This window comes from Protopterus annectens, chromosome 16.part0, assembly GCF_019279795.1.
Source record: "Protopterus annectens isolate FY-2018-M chromosome 16.part0, PAN1.0, whole genome shotgun sequence".
NCBI classification, from domain to species: Eukaryota; Metazoa; Chordata; order Ceratodontiformes; family Protopteridae; genus Protopterus; species Protopterus annectens.
The window spans coordinates 22,711,903-22,729,707 of NC_056750.1; the positions used below are offsets into that span (position 1 = coordinate 22,711,903).

At 43.7% G+C, this 17,805-nt stretch overlaps 1 protein-coding gene across 1 annotated transcript in view; it reads left to right on the forward strand.

Moving 5' to 3' along the window:
* The window catches only part of DDX31 (DEAD-box helicase 31), a 2,738,529-nt gene that overhangs the window by 1,763,819 nt on the left and 956,905 nt on the right, over positions 1–17,805 (forward strand). The gene's annotated exons all lie outside the window — the stretch shown is intronic.

Sequence of the window (17,805 nt, forward strand, 5' to 3'; positions counted from 1 at the left end):
CCTTACTGCCTCTGCTATGATTAGAGCATTCATTATCCCTCTCCACCCATTCCTAATGCAGTCAGAGCACTCGCTGTCCATTCCTCATTCTTTACTACAGTTGAACTCCCAGTCAGTCCCATGCACTCTTGCAGTAACTAAAGCCCTCCCTTAACTTTCCCATGCAGTCTAACAGGAATTAGATCCCATTCCTAAGTCTCCCTCTGAACTGTTGGAGATTGGTGTTGTCCCCTCTCAACTGATCCAGTCAATCTAGCAGAAATCGGAGTCTGTCAGTCCTGAGATGGTCCAATCTGCCAGCAGTTTGCCTTCTCCCAGACACGTTTACAATAAAACACTATAATTCCATCTCCTACACATACTTTGGCAGAGCGTAGGGTTCAGACACCCCTCAGGCAGCATGAATAGTGATCATTAACCATGGAATGGTCCTGTTAGAATAACTGCCATGTTGATTGATATCCTGCTTCCCAAGCCTTGTGTGACACTATCTTTTTTGTTCTCTCTTTCTGTGTAACATACCCATGCAAACGCAATGCGTATGCTAATAAGATGCATAAATATTAATTTTGATGATCTTATCTTTGGAGTGCTGGTGACTGGTTCAGTGTAGTGCGCTGATCTTTCACTGCAGTGCTGCCCCATGCAGGATCCCTTCTCCTGCACCCAAGTAGCCCAGTAGAACAATGTCTGTTAAGCTGTCAGCATTGTAGGTGGCCTCTGGACAAGTATGTGCACTGGCAGTAGGGATTATTCATGAATTGTGGCTCCTTGGCTTTAAAAAATGGTAAGAAAGTATTTGCCCTTGAGATAAAACATAACAATTTGGAGGTAAATTCCTGCATACCTTCAACCCCGAAAGCAGTAAACTATAATATTTAATGCTCCCAGAATGACAGTGGCATTTACCACTGAAGACTGCAGTCTCTCAAAAACCTTAGAAAGTAGAACAAGAACCCTGAATATTAGTGTGTTGCGTGTCTACTGGAAGTTGGTAAATTCTAGTACTGTGTATTAGTTAACTCATTTTCTTAACTGTTTGTCCTGGTGAGTGACAAAGTGGTAGCAAATCAAGCAAGGTAGACTATAGACTTCCTTAGTCAGAGAAACAGTCTCTTAACTCAACTTTTGGGAACCCCAACATTTTCAGGGAAGCTGACGGGTGCAATCCGTCCAATGTGTACTGGGGTCTCAAAGTGGTGCCTAGACCACCTCAACTGACTCCACTTTGCATGAAGGAAAAGTGGCTTCTCTCCATGATTCACCAAGGTTGCTGAGTTCCTATGTCTGTCTCTCAGTGAGAGCCCAGCTATTCTGGGAAGTAGCCCCATTTCTTTGGAGTGTGCATGCACTTTCCAATTTTTTCAGTTACTTCGCAAAGCTCATAACCTTAGGTGAGGATGGGGACATAGAATGACCAGTAAACTGAGAGATTTGTCGTATTTGCCGTATAACTCCATGCTCATTTCACCACAAAAGCCTAGTATAGCACCTGCAGTACTGATGTTACTCTATTAATCTCCTTGATGGTCTCCCAATCCCCCTACTCTCACTCATGGTCAGGTACAATACCTGCAGTACTGCTGTCCATGCACACTTCGCAGGTTGGTCTCTCCTCCCCCCTCACTAATGGTCTGCTACAACGTCTGCATCTGCTGTCACTGCACCCATCTCCTGGTCAAGCTCTCAATCCCCCTGTCCTCAGTCATGGTCTGGTTCAGCACCTCCATTACTGCTGTCATTGCACACATCTTCAGGTCAGTCTCCAAATCCCTCTAACCTCACTCATGATCTGGTACAACACCTGCAGTACTGCGGTCACTGTACTGCTGTCACTGCACCCATCTGATGGTCGATTTCTCAATCCCCCCTTCCCTCACTCTTGTCTGGTACAACACCTACAGTACTGCTGTCACTGCACCCATCTGATGGTTGATTTCCCAATCCCCCTATCCTCAGTCATGATTTAGTACAGTACATGCAGTACTGCTGTCAGTGCACCCATCTGATGGTCGATTTCCCAATCCCCCTATCCTCAGTCATGATCTAGTACAGTACATGCAGTACTGCTGTCACTGCACCCATCTGATGGTCGATTTCCCAATCCCCCTATCCTCAGTCATGATCTAGTACAGTACATGCAGTACTGCTGTCAGTGCACCCAGTACTGCTGTCAGTGCACCCATCTGATGGTCGATTTCCCAATCCCCCTATCCTCAGTCATGATCTAGTACAGTACATGCAGTACTGCTGTCACTGCACCCATCTGATGGTCGATTTCCCAATCCCACTATCCTCATTCATGATCTAATACAGTACATGTAGTACTGCTGTCACTGCACCCATCTGATGGTCGATTTCCCAATCCCACTATCCTCATTCATGATCTAATACAGTACATGCAGTACTGCTGTCACTGCACCCATCTGATGGTCGATTTCCCAATCCCACTATCCTCATTCATGATCTAATACAGTACATGTAGTACTGCTGTCACTGCACCCATCTGATGGTCGATTTCCCAATCCCACTATCCTCATTCATGATCTAATACAGTACATGTAGTACTGCTGTCATTGCACCCATCTGCTGGTCTGTTTTCTAATCCCTGCAGTACTCCCGCATGGCCTAATACAACACATGCTGTACTGCTGCCACTACACACATCTGTAGGTCAGTCTCCAAATCCAAATACCCTCACTCTTTATCTGCTACAGCACCTACAGTATTGTGACCACTACACCCATCTGCTAGTCAGTTTCCCAGTCCCCCTACCCTCACTCTTGGTCTGGTACAACACCTGCAGTACTGCTGTCACTGCAACCATCTGTAGGTTGGTCTCCAAATCCCCTTGCCCTCACTCCTGATCAGTGCAACACCTAAAGTTCTGTTATCACTGCACCCATCACTGGTCGATTTCCTATTCCCCCTACCCTTTCTCATGGTCTAGTGCAATCACTTACAATACCGTCAATGCATCTTTCTCTGCGTCAGTCTTCCAATCTCCCTACCCTCACTCACGGTCTGGTACAACACATGTAGTACTGTTGTCACTGCACCCATCTGCTGGTTGATTTCCCAATCTTATGACCCTCAATCATGGTTTGGTACAATACATGCAGTACTGCTGTCACTGCAGCCATCTGTTGGTTGAGTTCCCAGTCCCCCTGCACTCACTCATGGTCTGGTACAATACATGCAATATTATTGTGATTGCATTCACCTGCTGGTCAGTCTCCCATTCCCCGCAACATTTGCTCACTCATGGTCTGCTTCAGCACCTGCAGTACTGTTGTCACTGCATTCACCTGCTAGTTGATTTCCTAATCACCCTGCCCTTGCTCATGGCCTGGTACACCTATAACATTGTTCTCACTGCACCCATTTGCTGGTCATTCACTCATGGTCTAGTACAGATCTCCATTACTTCTGTCACTGCACCCATCTGCTGGTCAGTTTCCCAACCCCTTACCCTCACCTGTGGTCTGGTGCAATATCTGCAGTACTGCTATTGCTAGACTCATTTGCTTGTCATTCTCCCATTCACCTCCAACTTCACTAGTGGTTAAGACACAAATATGCTTAGTCTTCCACCTGAGTTGCCTCTTTCCCCTGTCCTGATTAGAAAGATCCATGCTTTTCTAAGGAAGGGCTATGACTGTGATTTAGAGATACTGATTTTCATCACTGTCACCTCACATTCAGCAGTGAATCAAACTCCCATGCATACTGTAGATTAAAGCCAGTTGAGACTATAAGGACTACATCCTCTCTAAACAGCAAAGATGCAACCCTCTGGTCCTCAAACTGGGTGGTGGTTATTATTGAAATGATCAAAAATGGACTTTATCTAGAAGAAAATGTTGAACATTCTTACCTAGTTGCTTTGTAGCGTTATGGCTCAATTTTTTTTCCCTTTTTTTTTTGTTTTTGTTTTTTACATGATCTTCGTAATTATCCTTTTCAGTGTTCCCCACTGAAGAGTGAACAGGACACAGCCAAATCATTTAGAAAAAAAGTACAAGAACATTCTAGCAAGCTAGAGTTTTCACTTTGTGATTCCTTAAAATCTGTTGTAAAAGAGGATAATGGGATATACACAAATGACTCTTAAGGACGTCAGGTGTTTCTGCTGTATGACAGATCTGAATGCCCATGACTTTTTTTCTTTTTAAGTCTGTTAATGGACAGTTTCAGGCCATTAAAACCAAACCCCACTAGCTGTGGGCATGTATGTTTCAGTCATTGTATGATTTCATCAGCACAACATAAGTAGACTGTTTGGCTAATCTTTGGAAACACAGGGATGTTCTTCGTGTTTCACTGTTGCAGTCATTACAATTGGGTTATCCTGCTGGCAGGCTACTCTCAGTCGGCCTGAATTCCAAAGTCTAGGTCCGGCGTCGGTTGCTGTCACCTCCTCCCTGACATCAGTGCGCCAGGGGTATAAAAGATGCAACCGACACCATTTTCTTAAGTCTTTCTTGCCGTGCGGTGCCCGAAGCAAAAGCAGTTCGCAAGTGCCAGTTGGCCGACTCCTGAGATTTTTGTGTTCGAATTTCAGATTCGAAGTCTTTACTAAAAGCTAAGTATCCCGTTGGGGAAACTTTTTTCTTGCTCCAGACCGATATTAGAAAAATATAATTGCATTTCTTGTGGGAAGCAAATACCTCATAAGGACTTTCATTCTTACTGTATTCCTTGCCTAGGCCCTGACCACGATGTTGCTAGTTGTCAGTTTTGTGCTGGATTTAACCAACGCACTATTAAGCGTCAGTAAGATTTTGCATTTCACTATTTTGGCAGAAGATTTAACTATACAATGTCGTCAGATAGCCATCCGACTACCGGAATTCACAAGAAACGCAAAGAAAAGGACAGGTATCCGAGGTCCAAAACCGACGACAAGGCTTCTTCTAAGCCAGTCGCCGGTTCGTCGGTTCTCAGTGAGGTGCCTTCGCAGCCCCTGATGACCGCTAACTTAGACTCGCAAGCCACTACTGTCACCCACGTGGAGTCAACCAGGCCACTGGAAAGTCAAGGTATTGGACCTTCAGAAACTATTCCCTCGGATGGGTCCAGAGCTGCTGAGCAGGCATCGGCTTCTGAGGGGGTTTTCAGACCTACTCAATTATATGTTAAAATGACTTCAGCTTCAAAGGCAAAGACTAAAACACCCTTAAAAACAAAGAAACAAGTACAACAGCCTCATGGACAGGCCTCCATGCCTAAAAAACAGGTGCTCAAAATGGCCGAAGACCTAATTACTTTTTCAGGGGTTCCCATCCCCCTCCTGATAAGAGGCCTTGGCAAGAGACAGAATATGAATCTTCAGATCAGGTTTCCATTTCATCTGATTCCTCTTCTGATCAGGAATACTCTCTTCCTCCCTATGAGGATTCTGATGCTGAAGAATCTATCCCTTCAGTCTCTCCTCCTGAGGATTATTCTTTTGGGGAAACTTTACATACCATGAGGGAGCATTTCCACTGGGAGAGCCAAGATTATACAGACTCTAAGAAAAGGCTCAGAGACTTCCTTTTACTACCACAACACAGGCCCCTAGCTATTCCACCTGTGTTAGACATTGTAGATGATGTATTTTCAGAGTCCAGTCTGACCCCTGACTCCTTACCTCCAGCTCCGGTTAAGCCGGACAGGTACTACAAGGTTCCTGACTCTCATAAATTCCTTTTCAAAAACCCTGCTGCTGACCCAGAAACTATCTCTCAGGGTCCCAAAGGGGTCAAAGCTTACACTGCAAAAACCCTACACCATCTGACAGGGATTCTAGGGCACTGGACAGATGGGGAAAAAAGATTTACACTTCTGCTACCTTGGCTATAAGGGCTTTAAATTTTCAGTTTCATATGCTCAAATATCAGCAATATATTATGTCACTGCTTAAACAGAAAATGTTGATAAATTCTGAATGTGCAGAAAACAAAGAAATGCAGGATTTATTGCATGCAGCTGAACAAGTTGGAAAGCATACTTTGCAATGTGGTTTTGATTCTCTGGAGCCTCCTGCAGGGCCACAGTTACGTGTTCTGTCATTAGGAGGCATGCTTGGTTAAAGGAACAAAATCTACCTGATCATGTTAAAGCAAAATTATTAGATGCTCCATTACAGCATGATACTTTGTTTGGTGTTAAAGCAGAAGAGGTGTTAAAGAAAATGGAGGATAAAGCTAAATCTATGCAAACAGTCAAGGATTTCTTACAGGTACAGCCTTCAAGATTTAGCAGACACTGGCCTACAAAGAATTGGTCCTTTCCAGTGTCAGACAGGCCACAAAGGGGCAGATGCAGATGCCCTAGAGGCAGATCCCAGCCCAAAGGTTCATACAGGTCTAAACAATGGGGTGCTTCTACCTCCAAAACTGGAGAAGACAAATCACAGCCATACAGGAAACAGTCCCAGTGACTTCCTCCTGCCTGCACCAAGCACTTATCTTCTGGCAACACCTACACCTTTAGGGGGAAAACTAGTAGCACTTTTTTTCTCAAAACTGGCACATAATAACCCAGGACAAATGGGTCTTAAACATAGTGTTACAAGGCTGCAAGTTTCACTTCCATACCCTCCCAAGGGCAAACGGTTGACCAGACCTGCCAAAGCATCAATGGGCAGAGGCACAAAAACAAGTCTCATTCCTCATGGACATGAGGGCCATTCAACAAGTACCAGAGCAAGAACAGGGACAAGGATTCTATTCAAGACTGTTCTTGGTACCCAGAAAGGACAAAGCCTGGAGACCAATACTGGACCTATCTATTCTAAACACATATCTGGGTATTCCAAAATTCAAAATGTTGACTCTACAGCAGCTTCTGCCCATGTTGGGCAAGAAGGCTTGGCTTGTGATTTTAGATCTAAAAGAGGCATACCTGCATTTCCCAATCAGACAAACATGCAGAAGATACTTCAGATTCAAAGCTGGCTGAATGCACTACCAATTCTCTGCACTGCCCTTTGGCTTATCTACTGCGCCCAGGGTCTTCACAAAGTGCCTGGCACCAGTAATTGCATACTGCAGACAAAGAGGAATACAAATATATCCTTACTTAGACGACTGCCTCATTCAAGCAGAGAAAAAGGACATTCTTCTACAGCATCTGGCGTTTGTAAAGACATTACTACCATGCCTAGGGTACACAGTCAATGAACAGAAATCAAAACTAGTACCCTCTCAAGAGATAATATTCCTGGGTGCAAGCTTAAATGCAACTGCCCAGATGGCTTATCTCACGCCAGACAAACAAAGGCAACTGACTACCTATTTCAAACTGTTGGCAACAAAGGCTCAGTTATCTGCAAGAAAAATTCTGCAGGCTTTGGGCTTCATTGCATCCTGCATTCTACTAATTCCATATGCAAGACTGCATATGAGGAAACTTCAGTGGTACCTAAAAAGTGTTTGGACTCAACATTGCGACCGCCTGGAAACAATAGTTACTCTCATTCCCTGCCTGCAACAGGAGTTTTGATGGTGGGTGAAGGCCTGTCACCAGAACAAGGGACAGTCTTTCACTCTACCCCCAGCCACTCAGACATTAACAACGGATGCATCAGATTATGCCTGGGGAGCCCACATGGCAGGAAGATGTATTCAAGGCACATGGTCTGCAAATTAAATGCATCTGCATATCAATCAAAAAGAGATGCTAGCTGTTCAAAATGCCCTGACAGCCTTCAAGGACCTACTTCATCTGGGACAACTACTGATAAAGACAGACAATACCACTGTCATGTGGTATATAAACAAGCAGGGAGGCACTCATTCTTACCCCCTTTGCAGACTAGCCATTGACTTACCAAGTACATCTGCAGGCACAATTCCTGCCAGGAAAGATAAATACTCTGGCAGACGAACTAAGCAGAAAGCTCATGGATCTCCACGAGTGGAAATTGGGTCCACAAGTCTTCAGCATGGTAACAAGGAAATGGGGATGCCCAGACATAGATCTATTTGCCTCACCTCACAACTGCCAACTAAAGAGATTATGCACAAGGACTTATCACAGACAAGCATGGAAAGTGGATGCCCTATCTTTCAGCTGGAAAACGGTATATGCCTTTCCTTCTCTGCCTCTCCTCCCCAAGGTACTCCTAATGGTCAGACAGGAGAATCCAAAAATGATATTGATTGCCCCAGACTGGCCACGCCAGTACTGGTATCCAATCCTAAGGAAATTGTCTCAAAGCCCAGCCTGGACCATACCTCAAGTGCCTCATCTACTGTCCCAGCAGAACAATCAGATCCTGCATAGCCAACTCAAGACATTAAATCTGGCAGCATGACGGATAATGTAGTCTTACAAAACACACCTCTCACTAAAGCGGTGATGGATGTCATTTTGGAGGCCAGGAGGCCTAGTACTAGAAAATCCTATGCTGGAAAATGGAGGAGATTCTGTGCTTGGAACCAGGCACAAGGAATTGACACAGCTGTACCAAATATTCCTCAGATTTTGCAATACTTGACTGAGATGTTGGACAAAGGCCTATCCTTTTCATCTATAAAAATTCATGCCTCTGCCATTTCGACTCATTACAATACAGAGCCACCAATCTTTTCTCATCCTTTATTAAGGCAGTACCTCAGAGGGGCCAAACATTTAAGGCCTCCAAGGAGATCACCAATACCTGCATGGGACCTCAATTATGTCTTGGAAAAACTTACCCTGCCTCCTTTTGAGCCAACCGCTACAGCTGATATAAAGTTTTTATCTTGGAAAACAGCTCTGCTCCTAGCAATAACTTCTGCAAGACGAGTCTCAGAGCTACAGACACTCATGGCTGTGGAACCTTTTATCATTTTTTATCCAGACAGGGTTTCTCTGAGGACAAACCTGACATTTATGCCTAAGGTAGTGTCCAGTGTGGCCCTTAACCAAACTATTCATCTGCCTACCTTTTATCCAAACCCACAGAATAAGGGGGAGAGAATTTTGCATTGTTTGGATATACACAGACAGCTACGCTTTTATTTGAACAGAACCAAAGCTTTCAGAAAGACAGAACAATTGCTAGTGGCATTTGCTGCAGGATCACAAGGAAAGGCTATCTCAAAGCCGACTATTTCAAAGTGGATAGGCCACTGCATTCGTTTCTGCTATTCACAACATGGCAAGCCAGTACCTAAGGGCATTAGGCCACATTCAACCAGAGCAGCAGCCACTTCAGCAGCCTTCCTCAGGGGAGTACCAACCAAAGACATTTTAGAGGCTGCTACTTGGAGTTCAGTGCACACCTTCACAAAGCACTACCACTTACCACTCTACTCTAAATCCAGGGCAGGCTTTGCCATTGCAGTTCTGCAGGGCCTAATAGCCGCTCCTAATGCTGTTTAGCTCCAGCCTCCCAACCTTAGCTTTGGGATTCAACCCAATTGTAATGACTGCAACAGTGAAACACGAAGAACATAGTACAGTTGTGTACACTTACCATAAATGTAGACATTTGAGCGTATTCACTGTTGCAGTCCAGGTTACCCACCCGCCATCGCCCATTTCTTTGCTGGAACTTATCTGTACTTCTCTATTCTATACAACCTATGTGGTGTATTTGCTTGTAGATGAAGGAAAAATATATACTTTGGTGCATGTATGTTTTATTGACATATTTTTAGCCAATCCTATTGGGGGCACCTGACATCTGGGACAAGAAAAACTGAAGAAAATGGCGTTGGTTGCATCTTTTATACCCCTGGTGAAATTACATCAGGGAGGAGGCGACAGCAACCGACGCTGGACCTAGACTTTGAAATTCAGGCCGACTGAGGGTAGCCTGCCAGCAGGATAACCCAATTGTAATGACTGCAACAGTGAATACACTCGAACATCTACATTTATGGTAAGTGTGCACAACTGTACTTTGTCGTACCCAGCTGATGTCCATAACCATTAAGGTGTCTGGAAAATATCCCATCTAACAACAAATAAGAGAGTGAACAGTACACACAGCAAAACCAATTAGAAAAAATTACAAGAAAATCCTAGCAAGCTAGAGATGTCCTTCAAGGATGCATCTGCAGTCTTTACAAATGGGTTGTCCTGTCGGTCAGATCCAGAGATTACTATACTACTTTGAAGACAAAAGTGAATAACTGTTTAACTTGTGGGAAACAAATACCTCATAAAGATTTCCACTCCTTGTTTAGGCCCAGACCCTTCTAACCTGGTTGAATCGGCCTCTGAAATCAAACTGCTAGTGTGGTTTTCACAAGAGTTATCGGACACCATCCCCTTGGATGTTTGCCTCCTGCAGCCATGTCCATAAAGGCCTTTGCCAGGGCTAAGCAGCCAAAACTTCTAAGTCTGTGCCTGTTAAGCCCCCTCTCACAGGCCCAGCTCCAGTTCCCAAATACTTACTCTGGCAGAGGATCTCATCTCTAATAAGGGGATCCCAACCTCATCCAGACAGGGCCTCTCAACCTCCAGAAAAGAGACCCTGAGCCAGTGTCCTCAGATGATTCTTCTGATGATTCAGACAATACAGACCATCCAGAGGCTCATTTTTCTCCTTATGAAGACTCCGATGCTGAGAATCCTTCTGCCTCTCCACCAGAGGAATTTTCCTTTATGCCATGAGAGAGCAATTTCAATGGCAGGGGCAAGATTTCTCAGATTCAAGGAAAAGGCTTAGGACTTTTTTTGCATTTACCACAACATAGGCCTTTAGCTATACCTCCAGTTCTTCCTGTTGTAGATGATGCATTTAATGATGCTTGCACTGCTCCTGATACTTTACCTCCAGGTTCTACAGGGTCCCGGACACACATCACCATTTATACAAGGCCCCTTTGCAGATCCCGACTATCTCCCAGGGGGCCTAAGGCCCTCTGAAAGGGAATCCAGGTCCTTAGAGAGATGGGGTAAAAAAGTATACACCTCTGCTACTCTCTCAGCTAGGGCATTGAACTGTCAGTTTCATATGATCCAATACCAGGAGTTTATGCTTGATCAGTTAACTAAGAAACTGTCCTCTGATGACTCTTTAGATAAGAAATATGTTCTTGAAATGGTGCATAACATTCAGCAGGTTAGTAACCATTCGTTAAAATGTGGCTATGATGCACTGGAGGCTTCCTTTAGATCAGCCATGACTGGCACAGTTATCAGAAGGCATGCATGGTTGAAAGAACAGGTCTTGCCGGATCATGTTAAAGCAAAACTATTAGATGCTCCTATGGATAAGGTCAATTTATTTGGTTCTCCTGCTCAGCAGGTACTGAAGAAAATGGAAGAGAAGGCAAAATCTGTACAAACAGTGAAAGATTTCTTACAGGTTCAGCCTCCAAGGTTTAGCAGGAACTGGTCTTCCAAAATTGGTCCTTTCCAGACTCTAAAACACAGAGAGGCAGGAATAGGCATTCAAGAGGCAGAAACCAATCCAGAGGAGGTGCCTACAGGGAGTGGCAAGGTAACAACCAGCGAGGCACAGACACAACTACTACCACTGCAACAGGACAATCACAGTGACTTCCAGGGAACAAATAGCAGCACCCAAAGTTAGCCTTATTTTCAAAACTGGCACTGCATCACAAGAGACAAGTGGATTTTGCAAACTATAGACCAAGGCTACAGGTTTCATTTCCATACTTTACCAGCAAAAAGAGGAATGCCAAACCTACCACCAAATCAAAAGACAGAAGCTCTAAAACAAATAGCTCAATTAGCAAAAATGAGAGCTGTGGAAAGGGTACCATCTATGGAACAAGGAAAGGATTTTACTCCAGACTCTTCCTGGTACCAAGAAAAGAGAAAAATTGGAGGCCTATTCTCCTGTCCGCTTTAAACACATTCATCATTGTTCCAAAATTCAAAATGCTGACCCTACAGCAACTTCTTCCCATGCTGGGCAAGGAGTCTTGGCTGGTGACTCTAGATCTCAAGGAGGCATACCTGCAAAGTTGCAGAAGACACCTCAGATTTCTTGCAGGATCAGAGCATTATCAATTCTCAGCATTGCCCTTTGGCTTATCTACTGAGTGTTCACGAAATGCCTGGCATCAGTAATCGCCACTGCAGGCTACAGGGAATCCAAATATATCCATACCTGGACGACTGCCTGATACAAGCGGACAACAGAAACAAGCTAACAGAAGACTTACAAAGAGTCATTTACTTACTGCAAGCCCTGGGATATACAGTCAATATAAAAAAATCAAGACTGATTCCATCCCAAAGAATAACCTTCTTAGGTGCAGAATTGGACACAACAAAACAGATGGCATTCCTAACTGCAGAAAACAAGAACAACTTCTTGGCATTAACAAAGCAGAGCCAACTAACAGCAAGGAAAGTACTGCAGGCCTTGGGCTTCATGGCATCCTGCATAATCCTGGTCCCTCATGCCAGACTACATATGAGAAAGCTACAGTGGTACCTGAAGAATTTATGGTCTCAACACAGGCACAGCCTAGAAACCGAAATACCACTAATCCCATGCCTGAAACAAGAGTTCCTATGGTGGGCTCAGGCATGTCAGTCAAACCCAGGTTTGCCCTTCCACAGCATTCAACCAAGCCAAACCATCACAACGGACGCCTCAGACCTCGGTTGGGGGGCCCACATGCTGGACAAGTGCATACAAGGTTTATGGACTCAAGATCAGCTGCACCTGCACATAAATCAAAAGGAAATGCTGGCAGTAAAACTGGCAATCCAGAATTTCAGACCATTCCTCCAAGAAGGCCAGTTGATGATAAGGACAGACAACACCACAGTCATGTGGTACATCAACAAACAGGGAGGCACTCATTCATACCCTCTATGCCAGATGGCACTGGACCTATGGAATATGGCTCTGAGCTACAACATTCAGTTACAAGCAATTTTAAACATCCTAGCAGACATATTAAGCAGAACTACCTCGGATGCTCACGAATGGATGCTACACCCGGACATCTTCAAGGCCATCACAAGGAAATGGGGACTACCACAGATAGACCTATTCGCATCCCCGCTCAATCACCAGCTCAAGAAATTCTGCACAAGACCCACTTGCTTGGAAGGTGGACTCTCTATCCTTCAGTTGGAAAGGCCTGACAGCCTATGCATTCCCACCACTTCCTTTGATGCATAAGGTGCTATTGAAAATCAAAGAGGAACGTCCAAGGATCATTCTGATAGCTCCAGACTGGCCAAGACAACATTGGTACCCATTACTGAGGAGCATGTCTCGGGGACAAATGTGGACACTACCCCTGATCCCATTGCTGTTAACTCAGAGCGGCTACAACACCCTGCATCCAAACCTGAAAACTCTGCAGCTGACTGCCTGGAACATTACATAAGAACAACTAACCCAGATTTATCCCAAAGGGTTAAAGACATTATCCTTGAGGCCCGCAGACCTTCAACAAGAAGGAACTATGCAGGAAAATGGAAAAGATTTCTCATTTGGAGTACTGAAAGGGAAAAGATGTGTCAAAGGTAGACATAGCCAACATCCTGGAGTATTTGGCAGAGCTTTTCCATACAGGCCTGTCCTATTCCTCCATCAAGATACATGCATCAGCTATTTCTGCAGAATACAGCCCTGTCTTCATCCTCTACTCAGGCAGTTTCTGAGAGGAATTAAAAATGTAAAACCTCCTAGGAAACCACCATTGCCAGCATGGGACTTGAACTTTGTGCTAGAAAAATTGACACTCAGCAACAGCAGAACTTCAACACCTATCCTGGAAAACTGCTTTCCTGCTGGCAATTACCTCAGCAAGAAGGGTTTCTGAGCTACAGGCTTTAATGGCAGTACAACCCTTCCTAATCTTCCATCAAGACAGAGTGTCCATGAGAACAAATCCTACATTTATGCCTAAGGTGGTATCCAGAGTGTCTTTAAACCAGGCTATCCACCTACCTACATTCTTCCCAATCCACAGAACAGGGGAAAGACTGCTGCATACTTTGGATGTACATAGACAGTTACGCTACTACCTGGACAGAACCAAGGGCAATAGAAAACTGACCAGCTTCTGGTAGCATATGCAACAGGAAGGGAAGGAAAAGCAATTTCAAAACAGACAATCTCCAAGTGGATAGGAAATTGCATCAGATTCTGCTACTCCTACCATGGAAAGCAAACTCCACAGAACATAAGGCCACATTCTACAAGGGCTACAGCCACTACCACAGCTTTCTTAAGAGGAGTGGCTACCAAGGACATTATAGAGGCTGCTACTTGGACCTCCCATTATAACTTACCTTTATACTCTAGATCCCGAGCAGGGTTTGCCACTGCTGTTTTGCAGGATCCTAACTACACCATAATTTCTTCTCTTTTCCTCCTCCCTAGTTTAGCTATGGTATTCAAGACTGCAGATGCATCCTTGAAGGACATAGTACAGTTTTGTACCTACCATAAATGTAGATGTCCAGAGGAATGCATCTGCAGTCAGGATTACCCACCCTCCTTCCCTCTGAGGTACTCCTAGGGTATTTGCCAATCTACAGCTAGCTTGGGGGATCTATTATGGTGTATTTGTTTGTATATATGTACATACATGCTTATTTTATGTGTTTGCTCTCTATTTGGAAACTTTGGCAAATTTAGCCATCCAAGAGGGCACCTGGCATCTGGGGCAAGAAACACTGAGTGATGCCTTTATACCCGAATAACTGCCGCAATGACGCCGGGTGAAGTGCCAGACCCAGACTTTCTGCCTGACGACAGGACAACCCATTTGTAAAGACTGCAGATGCATTCCTCTCGGACATCTACATTTATGGTAGGTACAAAACTGTACTTTTTCACTATGTGATTCCTTAAAATTTATTGTAAAAGAGGATAAAAGAGGATAATGGGCTATATGCAAATGACCCCTTAAGGACATCAGGTGTTTCAGCTATATGGCAGATCTGAATGCCCATGGATTTTTTAATTTTTAAGTCTGTTAATGGACAAGTTCAGGCTGTGTTGATGAAGTCATAAAAAGACTGGAACATGCATGTCCACAGCTAGTAGGGTTTGGCTTTATTGGCCTGAAGCCGTCCATTAACAGACTTAAAAAGAACAACTTCATGGACATTCAGATCTGCCAGATAGCTGAAACACCTGATGTCCTTAAGAGGTCATTTGCATTACTCCCCATTTGTCTGGAAATATGTCCTTGTACTACATTAGCAGTTTAAAACAGTGACTCATTGAATTCTTTTGATTATAGTTCAACTCAGAATTTCATGAGCAGAATGAAATCAAGACTTTTTAGTTTACTGATCCAGAGGAAACCACAACAGTTTATATCATTTTTAAAGACCTCTTTCAGCTCTCATTTGCCCCTCTGTAACCTGGAGGGTCTGATGCTTGCAGATTCTGATTCCCATAAGTAAAACCATCTTTCTCCTACCCCTCTCTTTTAATGTTTTCTACAGTCTTTTATCCTGTCTTGTTCTGTCTGGTGGATGATAAACTGTACTGATCTTTTTCCCATGTTAACTGCCCAATGACACTTGTGTGATTGATTGGCAGAGTGAGAGCCAATTGTGGTTGTCCAGCAGATAGACTGCCATCATATATGGCTTTAACTCCTACCTTGGTAGCTGGTGTGTGTTTTTGCATATGTTGGGGACCTGCCTTGTATCTCCCTCTGTGGGTTTATACATTCCTGCAAATGTGCCATGAAGATGACCGCATGAGTATGGTACACCAGAGCCAGACATACATCTCTAGCTCATATGCAGCATGCTGTGTACATCCTGTTCAGTAGATGATAGCACTGCGCTAGGGCAGGGTACATCTCTCCTTACATGTTGTATGAGCGGGCATCAGGCACTCCCTCTCTATTCCCTGACCCTGGTTTCCGTATCTGTTGATTTTGGGTTGTCTAAGTCTTAGTCAGGGCTCATCCCATTGTACTTTGGACCCAGGAGTGTGAGATGCCCTCGTTAGTAGGTTGTATGCTAGAGTATATTTTACTTTTTTATATGTTTGATTAGCTTACTTTTTTCTGTTGCTGTGAATGGGAGTGGTTGTCTGATTAGTTTGTATTTTTTATATTATTTTGTATTTTTTATTTTGTAGTTGGATTTCATGTTCTGCGATATTTTATGGCTAAGTAATTTTCTTGGAGGTGTTCTATGTTTATCTTGAAGGTTTTATTGTATTTTGCCAATTATTTTCTGTGCATCAGCAGATTCTGTTTGGTTTTACTTCACTTTTGTTAAGAGTGCTTTAATTAACTTAATAGGATAATGTAATCAGTTTATGGACTTTTTAAAGTATTTATTGATACTAATATGCACTTTCATTCCATCTCCTTATGGTGTCCAAGGTTAGGACAGTGATAGATGTGTATGTATGTATATGTGTGTGCACTCAATCAAAAATTATATGTATTGAGCCTTAACCTAACCAAATGAATGCTGTCTTATTGAGTACACTGAACATAAAAAGAACTTGCAAAGGTGTTTTTGCATTAAGGCAAGTCGCTCTGCAGCCGCACACCCTTGTGACTTTAATTATTCCGATTTTGAGGTCACCCAGCAGTGGGATTAATGATGATGATTTCTCTTATCTCAGTACCTACCGATCTCAGAGAAAACATAAACTGCGCCATAACAGCAATGCAAGTGAAGTGAAGAAACCTATTCACGTACATCGTTGCATGCTAATGAGCTGCACGGTGTCAGTCAGCTGCATTTGTTGATATAATTAAATGTGATATTATTGCATCAAACCTACACATTGATGAAGTGCAGCTTGATGTTATGAATGGCACGGTATCTATAGTTACATTTATATACTTCAACATACACAAACACAGATGTAAAACACACACATATTACATTTTGGAGGAAATTAGCATTTATGCCCACAATTCTTTTTATGAATGCCAGTACACTCTGAGTTGAGGCCCAAAAAGAAGACATTAAAACACATATTTCTTCTAGTTGAGTTATTAGTATTATTTGTTCACTTCTTGTAGAAACTTGTTAGATCTGTTTTGTGTTTTCTGAACTGTGTGACTTTACATAGAAGTATTTTAGTGTTGTCTGTACTGTTGTACTCTTTTAAGGATATTAAGAGTATATGTACCACTGAGTAGCCATATGACACAGAGGGATAAAGCCCTTACTGTGTTCAGACGGCCTGTGTTCATTTAATACCGTGACTGCCATTAGGGGTGTAGGAGGATGGAAGTGAATAGCCAAAGTTGGCTCACCTGTACTACGGGAAGGGCAGTAACCTAAGCTTACTGCTCTAAGCAGTGTTAAGAACTTGGCGAGTTCTGTGCTGCGTAAGTAGTGAGCTGTTTAGTTATGAGGTTGTGCCTTATGGAAGTGTACATAGACTTCCTGAAGGTAGTTATTGCTGAGGGGTAGGTGGAAGTTAGGGCACACTCCTGGACAGCAGTATGATCCTGCACCAGCATCCTCAGTCTCCTTACAGGTGCAGAACATGGGTCAGGTTGAGCCTGGTAGAGGCTAAGGTGGGTTTGGTAGATCTGGTGAATGATGGGAGGAGCTGGTAGCAGCTGATGGTCAGCTCTGGAAAGGGGAAAAACGCAGTGTGCGTGCCACAGCAGAATTTTATATTTCAGGAATGTTTTCTGCCAGTAGCCAGCCCATCTCTGCCTATTTTTAAAATGCATAATCTGTGGGTAGTTCAAGCTGGCAGGATATGTGTACTCTTGATTTGGATGTGATTGCTTCATCTGTTGCTCCTGCCTCAAACCATAGTTAAGGAGGAAGTCTGGTATCTCTGTGGATGACAAGTGTAGAAAACTTCTAGTGATTATTGTCCACTAATGACAGCCATTTTATTCAATAGTGCGCCTCATAAATGTGTGTGAAAAA